The sequence below is a fragment of the Chrysoperla carnea genome, chromosome 5 (assembly GCF_905475395.1).
Source record: "Chrysoperla carnea chromosome 5, inChrCarn1.1, whole genome shotgun sequence".
Classification (NCBI taxonomy): domain Eukaryota; kingdom Metazoa; phylum Arthropoda; class Insecta; order Neuroptera; family Chrysopidae; genus Chrysoperla; species Chrysoperla carnea.
This window is the reverse complement of record NC_058341.1, coordinates 40,100,111-40,119,364: the sequence shown is the minus strand read 5'-3', so window position 1 is coordinate 40,119,364 and position 19,254 is coordinate 40,100,111. Positions and strand designations below refer to the sequence as shown.

At 27.7% G+C, this 19,254-nt stretch overlaps 1 protein-coding gene across 2 annotated transcripts in view; it reads right to left on the bottom strand.

The window, feature by feature from the left end:
* Nucleotides 1-19,254, bottom strand: part of LOC123300218 (protein espinas-like) — a 632,746-nt gene that overhangs the window by 79,205 nt on the left and 534,287 nt on the right. The gene's annotated exons all lie outside the window — the stretch shown is intronic.

Genomic DNA, 19,254 nt, shown 5'->3' with positions numbered 1-19,254 from the left:
ACACATACATTATAATTATGAACGTCGCTTAAGTCAACTTAAGAAAGAGTTTAAGTATAGAAATTCTTTATCTGGAGGGTAAATAACAATGTAAGATAAGAACTTATCATTATTATTTTGTGTTTCATAATAAAATATTTTGATTACGTTTTAAGATAAGATAGATACAAACAGTGAATTAAAATTATAACATAATATTTTTTTTATTTCTCATTTATGACCTAAAGCAATTAGTTTGAAATAAATTTTAAAGTAGTAGTTTCTTATATGGATTAATTTTTTTAACCCATGATCACTCGCGTCAAACGTTTGGTAATGTTTAAGCGCGTGATGAGAGAGATTTACTTAAATATTCTTAAACCTTCTAAATCATAGCCTCTACATAATTTTATTTTTTAATGAACTAGCTGATTAAAAATAGTATGATTACGTGATTATTGAATGACGTTTGAGAGTGAAAATATTAGAGCAGAGAAATAATTAAATTCATTTTAACTAATTGTTATCAAAAGTTTTTTAATTTATTGAGTACGACTTATATTAAAATAAAGAAAGTACATGAACAGACATAAAAATTTCCGAAGTTAATAATTTTTTGCTTACATCTTTACTCTCGTGACGAGAGAAATTCTCAAATTTTTCACAACTGTAAAAAAAATTTAAATAAACAGAAGATTAAAAAATCGGAAAAATTCATAATTCGAATATAGATAAAATTCTATGAAGATATAACAATTTTTAACCACATATAAACCATTTAAAGATTAATAGTTATTTATGTTAAATCGAGCGTGCTCATACGGCGAGTGCGGACGGGTTAAATATTATAAGTAACACTAATGTATTATATGCCTATACCTAATATATTAAACACTAAGAATTTCTCGGATAATGTAAGTTTTCATGAATTGTAATGTTATAGAAAATAATTTTCCTACTTTTTATCAATTACGCGTTCGCGATTTTATTTTGGACGATTCCACTGCTATAAATTTTCATTGACTAAGTTGAGATTTTAATAAAAGAAAAAGACATCGTCCTATCTACCCTTTTGTGTCAAAACTTTTCGTTACTCCAATCAAGTAATAGATAGAAATTTCCAAAATTGATACAAAATTGAGAAGACTTTTTCGACACGACTGAATCGTTACATGCTTAGACAGGTAGTGATTGAAATAATTATCAGTTTGCATCAAATTTCACCCGCCTACCTTCATGTAAATTCTTCTAAAGATTTGAAGACGTATATCTCCCATCCGTACCGTGATGCCGAAAAGATATCACTGAAACTATATAAGTTTGAGGAGGGAGGGATTTATGCTTCCAACTTGGAGAAAGTGGGCAGTCAGATCTTGAGATCTTAAATTTAGACCATTGATTAACACAAATTGCATTGAACATTTTATTACAATTTTACCAATCAAATAATATTATAGTGGGTATGAGGTACACATAGTCCTGAGTTCTGTTAGTGAATATTTTGAATGTCTAACAAGTGAAATTCGAAAATTAAAAAAAAGCCCGCTAAATTTTTCGGGTACAGAACCCTAAGCTCGCACTTGAAACACGTCTAAGAACACTCTCCATTAAATTACCTATTAGCTCAGTTACCCGCCGTCGCAACAAAATTAATTTAATTAATAGTTATGATGGGCTGGTGTAGTGCATGGTATATGCATGAAGGAGGTGCACTCAGCCTCTGAAATTGAGGAGCTGATAAATGATATTATCAGCGGAAAAGTGGTAAAACACATATATGGTATCAAAATGGGCTCTATTGCCTAAGTGTGTATTTCGTGGACAGCCAATATAACCTAACCTAAATTACCTTTCAAACGAAACCTAAAAACCAAAATCGGTTCATCCGTTTAGGCACTACGATGCCACAGGCAGACACAGACACTCAAACTTATAACACCTTTTTTTTAGTTCAAGAGTAAAAAAAGAGCTAATTTAGACACACACACAAAAATAGAAAGAAGCCTTTGATTATTAATAAAACTGCATTTTTGGGGTTAATTCCTGAAAGTTCCTGCTAAGAAACGGAATTGTGTTACAAAATATGTAAAAATTACTTTTGTCGATTCAAAATTTAAATAAAATTCTGCGTTTTTACTATTATGTACGAACTCGAAATGAAAAAGGCATAGAACTTTGGATTCAATAAGTATCGTAAAGATATTCCATCTGGTATTTTGAATTACGTAACAACATAAACTAAAATGATTTTATATGGTTTATAAATGTAATTTAATCATTCATGATGAGGTTACAAACATAACACTTAACAGTCAACCATTAATATAACAAAACAAAGTTATGATCGTGTATGTATGTAATATAATAATTAGCTTTGGTTTTCTTTTCAAAGACTATCTTAGAGAAGAAACACTTCACTTACACTTCTTGCACTTAAATATCTATTATATTCTACTGTTGTTGTTTGTAAACGATGAAACCAAAACATATCATAATATAATCATTTCACTTAATAGTTATTATAAAAAGTGAGAATATTTTTATTGTAGTCTAAGAGACGGCATAAGGTCGTTCTTCACCCATCTGATAACCAGATAAGACACATTTTTTTATGAAATTTTATTGATTTTTAAACATACCTATCATAGTTTTTCTATCGAAAAGTGTTCATAGCTATTTTGTTTTTCTATCGAAAAGTGTTCAAGCCTATACCATTAATTTCGTAATTAAATTATCTTTCTTCCGATACTAATTTCGATTAGCTAACAGATTGGTAAAGTTACCTCATCAAGTATGAACAGATAAGTCAATATAAGTAACTACACAGATCTGTTAGCCAATCTAAATTGGTATCAGAAGAAATATAATTTTATAACGAAAATAATGGTATAGGCTTGCCTGAAAAAAATCATTCATGGAAAAAATTATTTAAAATTAATTAATTAAAAATAGCCATGAACACTTTTCGATGGAAAAAATATGATAGACAAATTAAAAAATCAATAAAAATAAAAATTATGTGTCAACTGGTTATCAAATGCGTGAAGATCGACCTTATATCTCTTGTACTATTGTAGTTTTGAAGGCAAGTTATAATGGATCATATGAAGTTCAACGATGTGTAATAACGTCTAGACAAAGTATCAATTACAAAGTGGAAACAAATTTTGAGTAATTGGATGATTAATTAAAAAGAATAGACATTAGTAGTACTTAACGATTAACGTAGCAAGATCGTTGTTAAATTAGAACTTTTAAATATATTTAGAAATTTCGGAAAATTGCTTTAAAGTTATTTAAAATGTTTCAAATGAAAAGAGCCTAATTTTAAGAAAAAGGAATATTTGGTCTTTAAATTGATCTTTTCGCATAGTTTTAAACGTAAATTTTCAGAGTCAAATTTATACCTCAATCCTTCATATTATTTAATCCTGTCTATATGAATTAGGATCAATGAGTATATAAAATTAAGCTATCGGCATTTGTTTATTTGTTTAAATTTGAAACCCTGAAAGCCAAGGAAACAGTATTTTTCGGGAACAATATTCTACATGATGAGGAAAACCGTTGCGGAGTTTAGTGATTTAATTAAGGGATAAACAGTCAGGCAGGCGTCGTCGGCAATTTTCTTCTATACAAAGTATAGATAATTAAAATAGAATTTGTGTTGTGCTATAATGGATTTTTTTTTTTTATAGTAGTAAAAGGTATATGATATCGAATTTCAGGAAGTTTATTCATGAAATTATAATATCTGATTAAATTATAGGATATAGTAATTCTTAGAGATAATATAACCTTTGCAACATGAACAAGAATGTATGTTATGTTAAATTGTTATAAAACTATATTTAATTATATTGTTATATTCTGCATCTTATTTTTATCAACCATACAGAGTTCGTTTAATATTGATGGAGGAATGAAGAATAAGTGAAATTTACAAAATTTAAAAAACCCCCGACAAATGCGATTTATTCCTTGTAAACCGATTTTTGGGAACTTAGCTATAAAATGATCTCAATCAATTCGGTTCGACCGTTTAGAGGTTATGATGATAACGAGAAACATACAGACGCGCAGATAAACACTTTAAACTTATACACTCCTTCTTAAATCAATATCAAAGTGATGGTCAAGGACATTAGATGAGATGAAAAGGATCTTAGAGAGCTATCATTTTTTGCGACAAAGTTTTGATAATATTTGTATTGAAATAGAAATATTTGAGTTGACTTTGTTCTTTTGAATTATTGTTTTGAATTACCTAATTATTTTACCATTTTACTTTTAGAAATGAATTGAGTCAGGTTTATTTGACCATTAAATTCCATAGTAATTATTTATATGTTAAAATTATATGTCATACCTTTTCCAAACTGAATCGATTTTGAAAATTATCGCCAAATTTTTCGGGTACGGAATCCTAAGCCCGCACTTGAAACTTACTTAAAAACAATCTCCGTTAAATTACCTTTCAAATGACAGACACACACACATTGCGGTCAAACTTATAACACCCCTTTATTTTAGTTCAGGGGTTAAAAAATTGATCAAAATTAATGTAATTAAAAATAGCCATGAACACTTCTCGATTGAAAAACTATGATAGAAGTGTTTAAAAATCAATAAAATTTTATTAAAAAAATGTATCATCTGGTGGGTGAAGATCGACCTTATATCGTCTATGAGACCATATTGCAATTAATCTTTACATTAAAAATAAATGTGTTAGTTTTTTTTTTTAATTTTTTAACCATGTTGTCTAATTTCGTCTGATTTGATGCAGAAAATATAATAATAATGTAACCTGTCCAATTTCCGGTCTGTTTTGGTATGATCTACTTATATGATAGTACAAATGGAATTAAAAAATACGTTTCGGTATAGAGTTTTCAAATGTGGTGGGAGTGTTGGGAAAAGGATTTTAAGTGCAAGAACGTAGTGGTATTCCAATGTAAAATTATGATACTCATACCATTAATGATTTTGAAACTGTTTGTATATTGGCAGTCAGTTGAGTTGTTGGTTATTATTATCTGATAATTATGCAATACTGTCTGTATAAATTATACCTCGTATGGTGTGCTTACTGAGTGCATGAACGCGGTAACCTTTTTCTAATGTCAGAATATAAAACGCTGGTTTTTTTTTTGCTTCATAAACTTTTTCTGCTATGTTATGAAACATAATATTTTGTTCTTTTATTCTTTTTAAGCTTAATTACGAATAATAATTATTTCATATGAATTTTCTACACTCTCAATTCAAAAATTTTTTTAACATAATATTTCTCCAACATTAAATTCCTGTCTGCTCGACTTATAAAACGAATACTTTACTAAAAAAAAGACAGGATTTTCTTTTCATAAAGCTATGCCTAGTTTAAATGTATTTTCATCAAGAAAAAGCTTCATAATGGCGATAGATAAAAAGTGTACTCAAAAATTTCCACCTAAAACTAAAATTTACTAATCTTACCAAATATACCCAACATATATTGCAAAAGGTCTGATGAGAAGTGGAACATTACACTTACCTGAAAAAGAAAAGTATGTATTAATTCAATGTACAATTAAGATTCTAATTTTTAAATAGTAAAAAATTGCAAAATAATTTTTTTTTTAATTTTTTGCTGTTTGAGTGTAAGAATATTGGAAAATTTTCCACTAAATGTTTTCTGCACTTAGAGAAACTTTTTGTGGATATCCTTATGTCGGAATCGTTGTAAACGCCATACTGTTTACTGTATTGCGGGGACTTCTAACATTAGCAATAGTTATGGTGGACGAGTCAATGCAGTATGGGCGTCAGGCCCATACTGATTGGCGATACCCACAATAAATTTGTGACTATACCATACCAGCATTGTATTAAACGCCATGCACTTACCGTGCATGAGTTTTCTTAAAGAGGCAATACAGCAAGTATATAAAAATCTATCTTGCTAATTAGAAAAGAGGTTAGTTTGTCTGAACAAAAAAAGAAAATGAACAAAAATTCATTTTGATCTGCCCATATTTAATATTACGTATATTAAATAGAATATAACTATAAGTAAAATGTCTTGAATATTTTGTCAAGAGAACTAAATAATAAAAATACGAATTACAATTGAAAAAATAAATAGTAGAATAGACATTAACTCTTTTTATTAGCGAATTGCCGAAGGAAATGGAGTCATTGCTTTTGTACTGATGGTGGAATTTTTTTTAAATTTCTTCAAATGTCGATCGATTCTACTTAATAGATGTCAGAAATGACCATCGTTAAAATTTATAATGTATTCGTATGTATGTATGTGTGGTCGCAATTTAAGTCCAATTTGAATAAAATTTGGTATCAAGAAGGGTTTTGGTATTTGAAAGGTTAAGTTCGTTAATGAGATAAATCGACCTATAAACAAGCGGGGTACGAGTTCCGCAAAGTACAAAATTTTGAATTTTTTCAAAACAAAAAATATTTTTGTATTTTATTATCAGTTTTAAACAAAAAAGTACTCTTGTAATTTTTTCTCTAGACGCTTAGTTGAAATAAAAATTCTTGAAAAAGCAGTAGAGAAATGTGTTATTTTTTCAATCTCTGAGGGAATTTGCTTAGCTAACGCAGCTCCTGCGCTACGAATTTTTATGGTTAGAGACTACAATATCTTAAAGAGTAGGATCCCAGTTGCTGCTGATTTTACAGAGGTCTATTTAGAGGTTGTATCATTGATTATATTCACTGATCAAAAATCATATAACAAATTAAATAAAGTGCTCAATAAGTCCTAATAATGATCCTACGATTTAGCTTTTGCGACCAGCGCTGAGACCATCTTTTTTTCTTTCAATATTTCACTTCATACTTGTGACCAATGACTTGAAATTTTGTGCCAGAATTTTCAAATGTTCTCTATCGTTTTTACATAATCAATATCAGTTAGACATTAAGCGCTACACCGCCAGTTAAAAAAAACTTTATTAAAATAAAAAATAAAAGAAAAAACAATTAACTATAGAGGTCAAAACACAGTTTGAATTTTATTAAAATATTTTAAACGAAACAGTGATCTTTTATTATTGAAGATTATTATTATTAAAAGCGTGTACAGAAAATATTATTCGTCTTAAAGAGGGTTTTCTATTAAGAGTATCCTGACTTTTATTGTAAATGAAGCAAGTTATAAAGGAGATGTCATATAATATTTGCTTTTGTTTGAGTATTTTACATAATTTTATCTGAGTTTATTTGATTCACAGATCGTGTTGGATTTTATCGATTGTATTTTTATGCTTACTATTAAGGGTATAGATCAAATTGTAGGTGTGATTAGGGTTTCTCCTCGATAATTCTCGCATAGAGAAATTTCGAGAAATTGGTCTTCAGTCGAGACGGGAAAATATTATATGATAATTTCTATAATACTTATTAGAAAGGACTGCTTAATGAAGCTGCAATTACTATTTGTCTGGTGGACCATATCACGCCCAAAGTTTTGAAATAATCTTTCAAAATTAAGTTTTTTTATACCATGCATATATGTAATATGCAAGGTATACTAAGTTTAGTCCCAAGTTTGTAACGCTTAAAAAAATTGATGCTACGCACAAAATTTCGGTATAGGTTTTCATAAAATTACCTAATTAGTCCATTTCCGGTTGTCCGTTTTCCGTCCATCTGCGGACACGATAACTCAAAAACGAAAACTGATATCAAGCTGAAATTTTCACAGCGTACTCAGGACGTAAAAAGTGAAGTCCAATTCGTAAATAACCAACATGGATCAATTGGGTCTTGGGTCCGTATAACTCATCTGGAAAACCGTTAGAGATAGAACAAAAGTTTAAATTTAAAAAATGTTCTTTATCAAATCATAAACAACTTTTGTTTGAAATATTTTTTCGTGAATACCCCTGTTTACCCGTGAGGGCGCAAATTAAGCGTAAATTGTATAGTATGTTTTATATGGGAATATCAGTTATGTATGTGTGACATGTATGTATGTGTAATGTGATAGAGTAATGTACACTGTCTATGCATGGTATTTCAACAATTAACTCAGTGAATTGTTTGTTTTCACTTGTTTTTTTTAAGATATATGATAGATAATGAACTTGTTTTACTCAAAGTTGGGACACTCTTAAAAGAAAACCTCACTACTTCTATACCTAAGAGACGAACAAGGTATTATTCTTATGGCCTAAAGTGATTTTTATATAATTTAAATTTATTTTTATTTTTTTATATTTCTTTTCTTTTTTTTTTGTTAATCAATGTTGTTATATCAACGTTACTACAAATATAATTACAATAATGATAATTTAAATATTTCATTTTTATAATTAAAAAATTATGTTTTTTTAGTTTTAAGTATTGATACGGAGATTAGTTTCATGTATAATAATTTTTTTTTATTAAATTTTTACTAATTTATGTTAACAGTGATAGACATATTAATGATTATAAGAAAAAATACTATCGAAAATATTTGGTGTGAAGGACACACAAAAATTGGATAGTTTTGAATCCAAAAAGTTTATATACATAGAGAACGCGAGTGCTCTGCTAGCCTGTAAATGGATGCGATATGATGAAAGAGAGAGAAGACTGCCAGTGGGAACTCACTGTGTCTCTGTCATGGTCACATGTCATAATCATATGTTGCATAGAGGTTTTGTGTCCGGTATTATATTTGTTTTGTACAAAGAGGTTATTACAATTTTGTATTATTTTTTCTGAAAAATGAAAAAGTTTAATATGCAGATTTGCATAGTATCGAATATGTGGCCGCAGTTTATTCTAACTACACAATTTGTTTTTTCAGAAAAATATTGGTAGATGAAAGTGCACTTAAATTTCAATAATAATTATATATAACTCAATAAAACTTTTAGTTAATTTTATAAAAAATTAAACTGTTTATATTGTGTTTGTTATGTAAATAAAGTATCTCTTGACGTTTCTACTTTTTGAGTAACTTTTAATGTATTAAATAATATTCCATAAATCGTTTTTTAACTATTTACTAAATAGCAATAATGTAAACAATATGATCTTAATGGCATATACAGTAGATAAAGGGCACAGGGGAACTGACTAGCAGTCTTTTTTCTCATTCATCATATCGCAAGCTTTGAAGCATATTTTTATTGTTTGTTTGTTTTTTTAAATTGTTTTGATTTCATTGCTATGATATTATCTTTGAATATCTAGATTGAAGTTGGTATCAGTAGAGGCGATACGTTTTTCTAAACAAGATAGCAATCTTATTAGAATCATTATTTGTGAAATTTTCGATGCAATTATCGCGTATCGTTGTTTAAATAAAAATATATTAAGTTTGATTATGCAAATAAAAATACTATAATGCATATAACAAGTAGTAAGATTTAATCACGACACTTATCCTGTAGAGTATGTGTAACACGAACTCTGATATAAATATTCATAAACTTCGATATCATTTTATATGTATCAGACAGATAGAAAGAAACAAGTTTTATTAACGATTAAATTCATAATTCCATGATCAAAAGTTTTTAATCAATATACATATGTAATAAATTCATACTGAATGTATTTCAGTTAAAATTAAATTGAAGATAGTTACCGAAATTGTATCTACGCTTTAGACATGAATTAAAATTACGATTTCGCATATTGAAATCGAATTTGTTCAGAAGATGCAGTTAGCTGAAAAGTAAGAGTAAAATTTTTTGATGTTTATCTTAGTTTTTGAGATATTGAAGTCTCTAAATTGAAAAGAAGTCACTTGGACGTAATACAGTATTTAGATGACACAATCTTCAAAACACCTGAAAAATTTTGATTAAAATTTAAAAATACCGAAGACTTGAAAAAAGAATTTGAACATACGTTCTTTTTTATATAATTTATTTTAAAAGAAAATATTTCTCGTGTAATTTTATACATAAATATTAATTTTTCAGTAACCTTAGAATATTACATTATTAAAAATTAAGGTGCTTGTTTAAATACAGTATTGTAAAAAAGTTTTGGTTTCTTGCACTTTACATATATATAAATCAAATACATGCATTGTAGTCAAATAATGTGTTATTTTTAGCTTTACAATACCACGCAACTATAATATATAGAATATATTGTGTGCAAGTGCTGCTTTTAAATTTGATAATATAGATATCTCTCTTCAATCATCAATATTTTAACTATAGTCGTCTCTGTTCATCAAATGATGGAGATCTACAATGAACCCATAATTAAACCTTATAATTTTATAGTATTATTATAAACTACAAGATTGCCTAAATATTTTAGATAGTTTTTTATCACACTCTCTCAATTTTTTGATATAAAAATATGCAATGGAAAAGGAAAACCTTTATGATTCATCTATTTTTCAGCCAACTTTGAACGAAAAAATAATAATAAAAAGCCCGATGACCTAGGAATATTTTTTGATTTTAGGAAACTTTGTTAATCAAAAAATGTATTTATAAAGTTTTATTGAAATCCCTAGTATTATTCAACCCTTGCATATCTCCTTAAGTCTGTTATCGCAGTTCTTTTTTAAGACACCAATAATCGCAATGAAGATCATTTTCATAATACTAATATGTAGTACCTTTATCAAATTTTGTATGCTCTATGCATTTACTTGGCTCCCACTGCAGTTATTGAGTTGACATCAATGATTTAGACATCAATTTATTGAATTTTTTTCGTTGTTTTTCAATAGATAAAACATTCATTTCAAAATAGCTCAGTAACCTTTAAGCTAAGCTAACCTTTCCCTAACAATCAGTTTCTTCCTACGAAAATTATTAATATTAAAGTGTATTCTGTGTCCAAAAAAAAAACATGGCTTCCAGGTTTCGAAAAATTGAGCTCTTTTAGCTACAGCCTTTCAAAGTTTTATTGATTACATAAAGATAAGAATAATAATAATATAATTACATCCAGGGTTAAATCATTTGGTTAGCGGTTTTTTGTACAATAGTATAATTTTTTGTTTTTATTATTTAAGCAATTATAAAAGCCACCGTTTTTCTGTTTCTAAAATTTTATGGGAGAATAATTTTTGATATATGATTCAGTAAATTCACATTTAAATAACAAACAAAAAAAAAAAAAAATTATTTACATACCATGGTTAGCCAGCCTTTGATGTTATTAATAAAATAAATAATGCTTTTTTAAATGTATTTTCATTATAATTATTATTTAATTATACGTAATAATAATAAATTAATGTATTATTTTAATAAAAAATTATTTGTGTGTCTTTTAATTCAAATATGTTAAGCATTTTAATCACTGGTAATTTTAAGTAATTAAAAAGTATGTATAATTAATATGTATCTAAAAATTGTCAACTAAACTAAATTTTTTTAAATGTTTGAGCTTTGAAATACAAGTTAAGTTTACGAGTTTCATTTTTTTGAGTAAATTGGATTTTAAATAAAATTTATCCTAAATAATTTTTAAGTGAGTTCTCCGTTTTCTAACACAGGATTTTCTGAGACTTGTCTTTTACGAGGGTTTCAAAAGCATTGCAAAAAATTTTTGAATATAAAACCTACAATAAATAGATTATACAACCTAAAACACTCCTTCCTCAATTTTCCTTAACCCTTATACCATTTATCCTGCACGCTTCCATTCTCACTCATTCTCTAATCTTGTTTCTAAATAATCTTTTTAAAAATTTTGTTTTCTAATCACTTGCTGGAATTGATTACATTAATTATTTATCCCATATAGGCTTTTCTGACCAAAAACATACAACAAACATAAACATAGTTCCAAACAAAAATAACGAAAGTTTTTCGGTAACATTGATAAAAAAGGTGCTCAATTTTTGTCTATCAATATATACCGCCCTAGCACGCCGATATAATTCACTCTAGTACAAAGTTGAAGGGATATAGCCAAAATTAAAAGAAGTAAATTTTTCCACTATACGGGGTATCCAAAATCACCCAACTTATATTCCTGGATATATTCCATGAAAAATTATAAGATATTTTAACCCTAACTAAAATTAGCGGAGCTTTTAACCATTAAAGATAGTCAATCAAAGATTTCCAATAGATCGTAAACAGGCAGCGAACGAGGTCTCTGTTTTGATAAACACTTACGATTTCTTCCTTATAAGCTATCTTTAATCTTAGTAATTACGCTCATTTTGAGTTGTGAAAAAAACAGTAAAGGAAAGAAAGACATCGAATTTCCGAGGAATATTCTCTCAAATGTATGCGTTTTGCGTAATTCACACACTTAAATTTAACGGTTTTCGGTAATGATTTTTTGAGTGCTACCACGTGCCGATCAGGTGTTATTTGTAGTATTTCAAAATTAAATTCAATTTAAAATAATCAGTGTAACAATATTAATGTAATGTGCTTTGCATGGTTTTTTGTATGGTCGAAGTTATCAACGTAGTGCACGTAGTGCGTATAACGTTGCACGAAGCATGAGGTTTGATTGACCCTAAAATTCTCCTTCTTTCCAACTTATTATCCCAACCAAACCTCATCGTACTAAATCATTTGGCCATCAAAAACACGTAAGTACAAATTTCATTTTCATACAGTCCATTAAGTCAGTCTCATTTTCGTTCGGGCTATGCCCCTACAGTGCTTTTAAAACATTATAATTTTATTGAAACTTTATTAGCATGTAGTTTTTAGTAAATTTCCAACATAGTAAGAAAATGATATGTTTAAAACAATTTGTCCGACTTTCTCGATTATTACATAACTGTCATTTTTAAACATAATTATTTTCAAAAAGTTGCAACATCGTTTTTTATTCGAAGAGGATTCTCTTTTCAAAGTATGATACAGATTTTATACTTGTTTATACTTGATAGTTTTTTATATATATATATGAAATTCAAATAAGGTTTTTGTTTGATGATGATAATAATGTCAAGATACGAACAGCAGTAAATGTGGCAGTTAATGGTTTTTAATGAGAGTAATTTTTGTATACAATCATAGACTTGGATCTTATCGTACATTTCAGTTTTTGTTCACAACTATCCACATTAATAGATTGTTCTTTTAAAAATTTAATTTACATTGTATAAATATAATAGAAAATATTTACTCTGTAGTAAAAAAATTTATGTTTTTTTAGTAAAATATTTAATTAATTTTAGGGCTTTTTCTATATTGTATTTACTAAAAAACACGCTTTTGTAACTAGCTGAACTAAAAGATAGAAAATAATTTCTTTAAATTCAAAAAAATCATTAAAATCAAAAAAGCCGAGGGGTCCTAAATTTCTATTATTGTAAATATTTTACAGACAGGCATTGGTAAAAGAAAAGTCATTTTAAAATATCTTAGAAAGCACCTTATGCTTTTTTACGATAAGATGATGAATTTAAAGAAATTATTTTCTACCTTTTAGTTCAGATAGTTACAAAAGCGTGTTACTTAGTTTTTTTAAACTATTATTTGTGTTTTTTATATTTTTAGATTATTATTTATTTATAAAAAATTCAGTATAAATATGGAGGGAGCGCAAATAAATGTATCTTTTTCCGATATGGAAATCGTTGCTTGAAAGCTTGAAAATCCTGATCAGACGTTTTGAAGGGGGTCAAAATAATGTTTAAAGTTTCCGTTATATACTGACATACTAAAATTCGTATATGAAGCTAAGTGTTAAAAAACCGCTCGAAAAACTCCAAAACGGATGAACCGATTTGGAGTTTTTTGATTGCTTGAAAGGTAATTTGATCGAGAGTGTTCTTAGCTATGTTTCTATTAATATTTACTTAAGTTAAAAACATATTTTACAAGAACAAATAAATCATTTCACTATATAAACAATAAATTATAAATTATAAATTTATATAGAATAAAGTTTTTATTTATTATTTAACCTTCAACTTATTATATACAAATACCTACCATTATTATTATCATCAACGTTTTTTATGTTATATTTCAAGAACAAAGACATTATTATGTTCTCAATCTATTCTATTCTGGTTCTTATTTTGATTAAAATATTTTAATTATGAAATATGATTGTCAATGTCTATTATAGATATTGTTATATTTATTTTTTATATAATCATTGTTTATAGAGAGAAAGTTTATTTTATTTATTATTATTTTTATATTATCGGCGACTGTGGAGAGTAAAACAAGATTTGGAAACAAATAATACAGACGAATGTGAGGTGCTACAAAAATAAAATCGTTTTTTCTTCATACATGAATTGAAAACTGATTTTCAATAAAAAAAAGTTATATATTTAAAATTTTGAATTGGGGATTATATTTAAAATATAATTTAATTGAATTAATGAATTTAAATAGACTTAAAATAGACAATTTAAGGGTGTATGAGCACGGTAGTGGGGGCACAAATTTAAAAAATATATATTTTCAATTTTGATGATAAATTATATTATATTTACGTTTTTAGAGTTCAAAACGTAAACTCGCTGTCATGTAAATTAAATTTCATAAACTAGAAAATGATTTAGCCATTTAGTAGTTGAATGAACTGGTCTTAACAATTTTTTATTGTTAATATTTTGGAATTTTATGATTTTAATATCAGAAAATTATATGTCTAACGAAAAATGAAATATTTATCACATAATAATTACAATAAAATAAACAAAACATTACAAAAAAAGGTACAATATTTATCACCTATTATAAAAACATTAAGGTTTGATCACAATTATACAAGATTCAAGAGCATTCTTTGAAATTATAATGATTATAACTTCATATAAAAATACATAATCTCATCATATTGTTATAATTTTTTTACTATTTGAAAAGTGATTAAATATATTCCCGAACTGTTTGTTTTACTTTTTTTAGGGAAAAAATAATCGTGACATTGGGTGTATCAAAAAAATGTGAATTTAAAAGAAGCGAAATGTGCTGTTGATTTTATACCAACTTTAATTCAACAATAACTATATTTAAACTGACTCGCAATTCTTTTCAAGACTTGATAAGAGATTTTATCTTTTGATTTATCAAATTCTTTTCAAATTTATATTGTATTTTATAGTTACAGTCAAGTGTCGTGAGAGGCCAGGTTTATACGAAAATTTTTATAAAACATAATTTTTTCGTTCCGGCTTAGCTCTATTAGTTTGCTACGGTACTGTGTAGTAGACAATTAACTACTCTTATTTTGTAGAGTACTTGACTTACTTGACTTAGGTCCTATAATCCCGAGGGAGGCGTAGAGCCTCTTAAGTATCTTGAATACGTTAAGTTTAAGGTAAAGCAGATGATAAGCCTACCGTACCCGTATAAGTAGATGTGTTCAATCCAATTTGTGCTTCTATCTCTATGAAAAAGTCGCTGAACAGCAAACAATTTCAGAATCCATGAATTTTAGATTCATTCATGAAAGTTGCCACAACAAGGAATCTTCTTACAATGCGTGTATATAATTTTTAATTCGTTTAGTGACCTAATCTTTTAAATTTGATACGGAATACTTTATGCATTTCTATAAAAACGCTAACGGTTTAAACAGAAAACCATATGTTTTGGTTCTTTATTTTATAATAAATTCAATTATACGCATACTTTATTTATAATAAATAAAATTATAAAAAAAAAAGAAGATACATTAAAACACTATAAATATATTTTTGAAATAAAAATAAAGTTTCCTTATAGACTTGGAGAAACTTAAACAAACTTTCAAAGCATTTCTTAAAGAATGGCGACTCGTTAATACAATGAAATAAGTAATTATTTCAGGATTGTCGAAAAATCGTTTAAAAAATAGTGTCACTGCTATTATTTTATTTGTTACAGGCTAATTTTTTGTACTCACTTTAGTAACTAGGCATTTTCTTTCTGTCATTCACAAAAATCATCATGCAATTCTTTTTTTTTTTTGTAAATATGCCGCCTTTTTTGTGGCATATATTTGGAACGGTGGCTATATTTGGAATCGTATGAATACTACAGCGTTAATACTTTCGTGAATAACAGACGAAAAATGATATAATAAGAAAGGTAAAGGTAGTAAAATAAAGCCTGTGGTAAATCATCCTCAGTTTACTTCTTGAAGACCAGACCCGTAACCAACATTTTCCTCCCAATAATTATGTAATTCGATCAATTTAATAAATACTTGAAATTTGGTTTCACTGTATCCAAGTCTATTTTAAAATAAAAATACAATTTCTTTACTGTAACAAATAATTGCTCAACTCATTTAATTCCTATATAATTTAATCAAATATTTTTATAATATATTTTTTGTGGTAAAAATAGTTATGGGTTTTTATATGTTTTTAATGGGTAAACTATATGCTTCGAGAATGAAATAAGTCGAAAAAAAAACAAGAGTTATAAAAAATGAGTTGTAATTTATAACAAATGCCCGTTGGTGATTTGAAAATTTGAGCAATCATTCTCATTGTATGAATAACTAATAAATATTCAGTGATATTTCTATATATAAACTAGACAGTTAGTCCTTTTCGTGGCATCCAAAGAGATACAGGGTTGTTACTGTAAATGAAAAAATCTATAAACCTTTTTTAAGAAAACTTGCGTAAATATTTTCCCGTAAATCAAGTTATCGAGTTATGTAGCAAGTATTCCCACCCTATAAATGTTTGGAAGACGCACAAAAACAAGCACACAAACTTGTATTTCTTTTATTTAATCAGTAAATTTACAGAATCGGAAAGTTATTAAAGATTTTGCGCGTTCCATAAATGTAATTGTTATTTTACAAACTTCTTTAAATACACTCCATCAAATCTCGGGAGTGATTTCTTGAACCATTTTTCCTATTATTTGTTCTAAGTGGTTTGAATTTCTGAACGACCGTTAAAATTTCTATCGATCTTTTTCAATTTGTGACACCCTGTACAATTTATGTCAAAAGTGAATAGCTGAATGTTAATATTTTTGAAAACAGACATTTCTATAAAGAAAATTTTTTTTTCTTAAACCATATAATAAAAGCTTTTAAGTAGACACGCTGTATATCAAAAGTTTTTTCTAGAATTTTGGCCATTTTCCTAAGGGGCTCCTTTGAAAAAATTTAAAAAAATCATACAAAATTTTATTTTGTCTGGGAACTATATAAAATAGTAAATAAGGTACAAACTTCGATATCTTGTCATCTAGTGAACTGCATGAGGACGAGCTGTTCTATATGAAATTAATATTTTAATGATAAAGTAGAATACATATTTTATTTTTATTAAAAATAATTTCAGTCAGTAAGTTAACTTCAGTCAAGCGACCAGTCAGTTCCACCAGAGTCAGCCAGCCACCTTGATTTTCTCTATACTATTGGAGAGTCATTATTATAATAATCGTAAAAAGGCGAGGAGTAGTAGGTACTTTTAGATGCCGTCAGCAAGCTAGGCAGCCAACTAAGTCAGTCGCTCTCTCGTCTGTATATTATGAGTAGCCATATTATTATTATTATGATTATTACCTTTTAAAAAATACCTGGCTGGAGCTGACATTGGATTGTAACGTGTTCTGTTTAAAATTATACGAAGTAAATATTAATAAAATGTATAAAAGTAACAAAAAAAAAAAGGAAAGTCGCGTACTTTGGACACTTAATATCGTGTCCAACAGCTTGTATTGATGGGAAAGAATCAGAGATGCGAAGACATCGAAAGCGATAATCACGGTTTGAAAATATATATACTGTAAACTGACTTGAATTTGAAGCCGAAATCAATGGTTGATGACAAAAAATTTTGATAAATTAACAAAACTGACTAACTGATTTCAAAAATTGTAAACCATCACAAAGTTGACCATTTCTGTCAAGGTGAAAATATAGACTGAAATAATTGAAAATGTTGGTAAATAACGATCGGAATGTTTTTCGATTCGATATCACAGTTTTCGAAAGTGAAGTAGCTACTCCTTATATTCCTTGTATTTGACAACTGTTTCTCTACATTTCAACTGACGATTTATATAAAACACTGGATAGTGGATGACGTCAAAGAAAGCTTGGAGAATAAAAGTCATGCCCAGATACTTCACCACAAAAGCTTTATAATACCGATTTGGTCAATAAGGTTTGTATTCTGTTTCGTTAACACATTTTTCAATTTATTTTCTCGTTAACCAAACGCCACGTGATTCGGCCTTCCGCAAAAACTACTAGGGCAAGGTGACTACACAAATGGTACAAATGGTTCATTTTTGGTAATAGTGGTCAGTTCTATTTGGGGTCGCACCACATGAGTCACACAAGACAATCAAAATGATTGTATTGAGAATAATATGTTTTCACCTCCCTATTCATTGATGGACAAAAATTTTTCCAAAACTTGAAAGTTGCAAAAACATGCATATCTGGGACAATCAAATTTGGAATACCATGAAAAATATTACAGCCACTAAGAAAAATTCATTCCAAATTTTTTATAGTTTTTGTGGTTATTGTTTTAGTGAGAACACTATTTTAAATATTTTTTGCAACCAGTAATTGTTTTACTAGTAAGACAATCACGACTGGATTATTAAACATTTTATTTTCATAAAGTATGGGTGACCATCAGTATTCATCAGTATTGAAAAGTTGGATTGAAGAATGACTCTACCCTTTTACTCATAGAAATTTGACTCTTTCAAAGATTTCTTCATGTACCTTCAAAATATCATATTGTTATAAACATTGATCAAGATACAATATAGAAATTTACTCAAAAGATAATAATTTTTATAGTTAAAATTTCAACAGCCCTTTGGGATATCATTAGGAACAACGATAATTTGAAGCCAGAAGTTTTTCAAATCTGTTATTTTTGGTAGAATCAGTATGTATAAATAAATCCAAAAGAATCCAAATCCACCAAAATAAAATTTAAGCAGGTTTAGTTGTTAGTATGTAAAAAATATTACATAATACATTTTTGTCTGGTACATTTTGTTTTACCGTATAGGTATTTAGCCCTTATAAATAATGTTACATACATCACACACACAGAACTTCTCTCAGACTTGTCTTCTCTTTTAAAAACCATTATAATATTTATATTATTTGTTTCTTTTTTTAATATATATATATTTTTTTATATAAATTATTTGTAAGTTGGTGCTTATTATGCTATACAGACTGTTTCAGAATAGCACGGAATCATTTTAGTTTATGTTCTCATGCCTTAAATTACTGAACTAAATATTTCAGATAAAACCATTCCTCAGCCCAGCTTAGCTTAGAACGTTCAAAGAAGGATTGTGGTAACCGTAATGCGAAAGAAATATACGAAGTATCAAAGAAGCATGTATTCACCGAGCTAAAGAATGCATTATC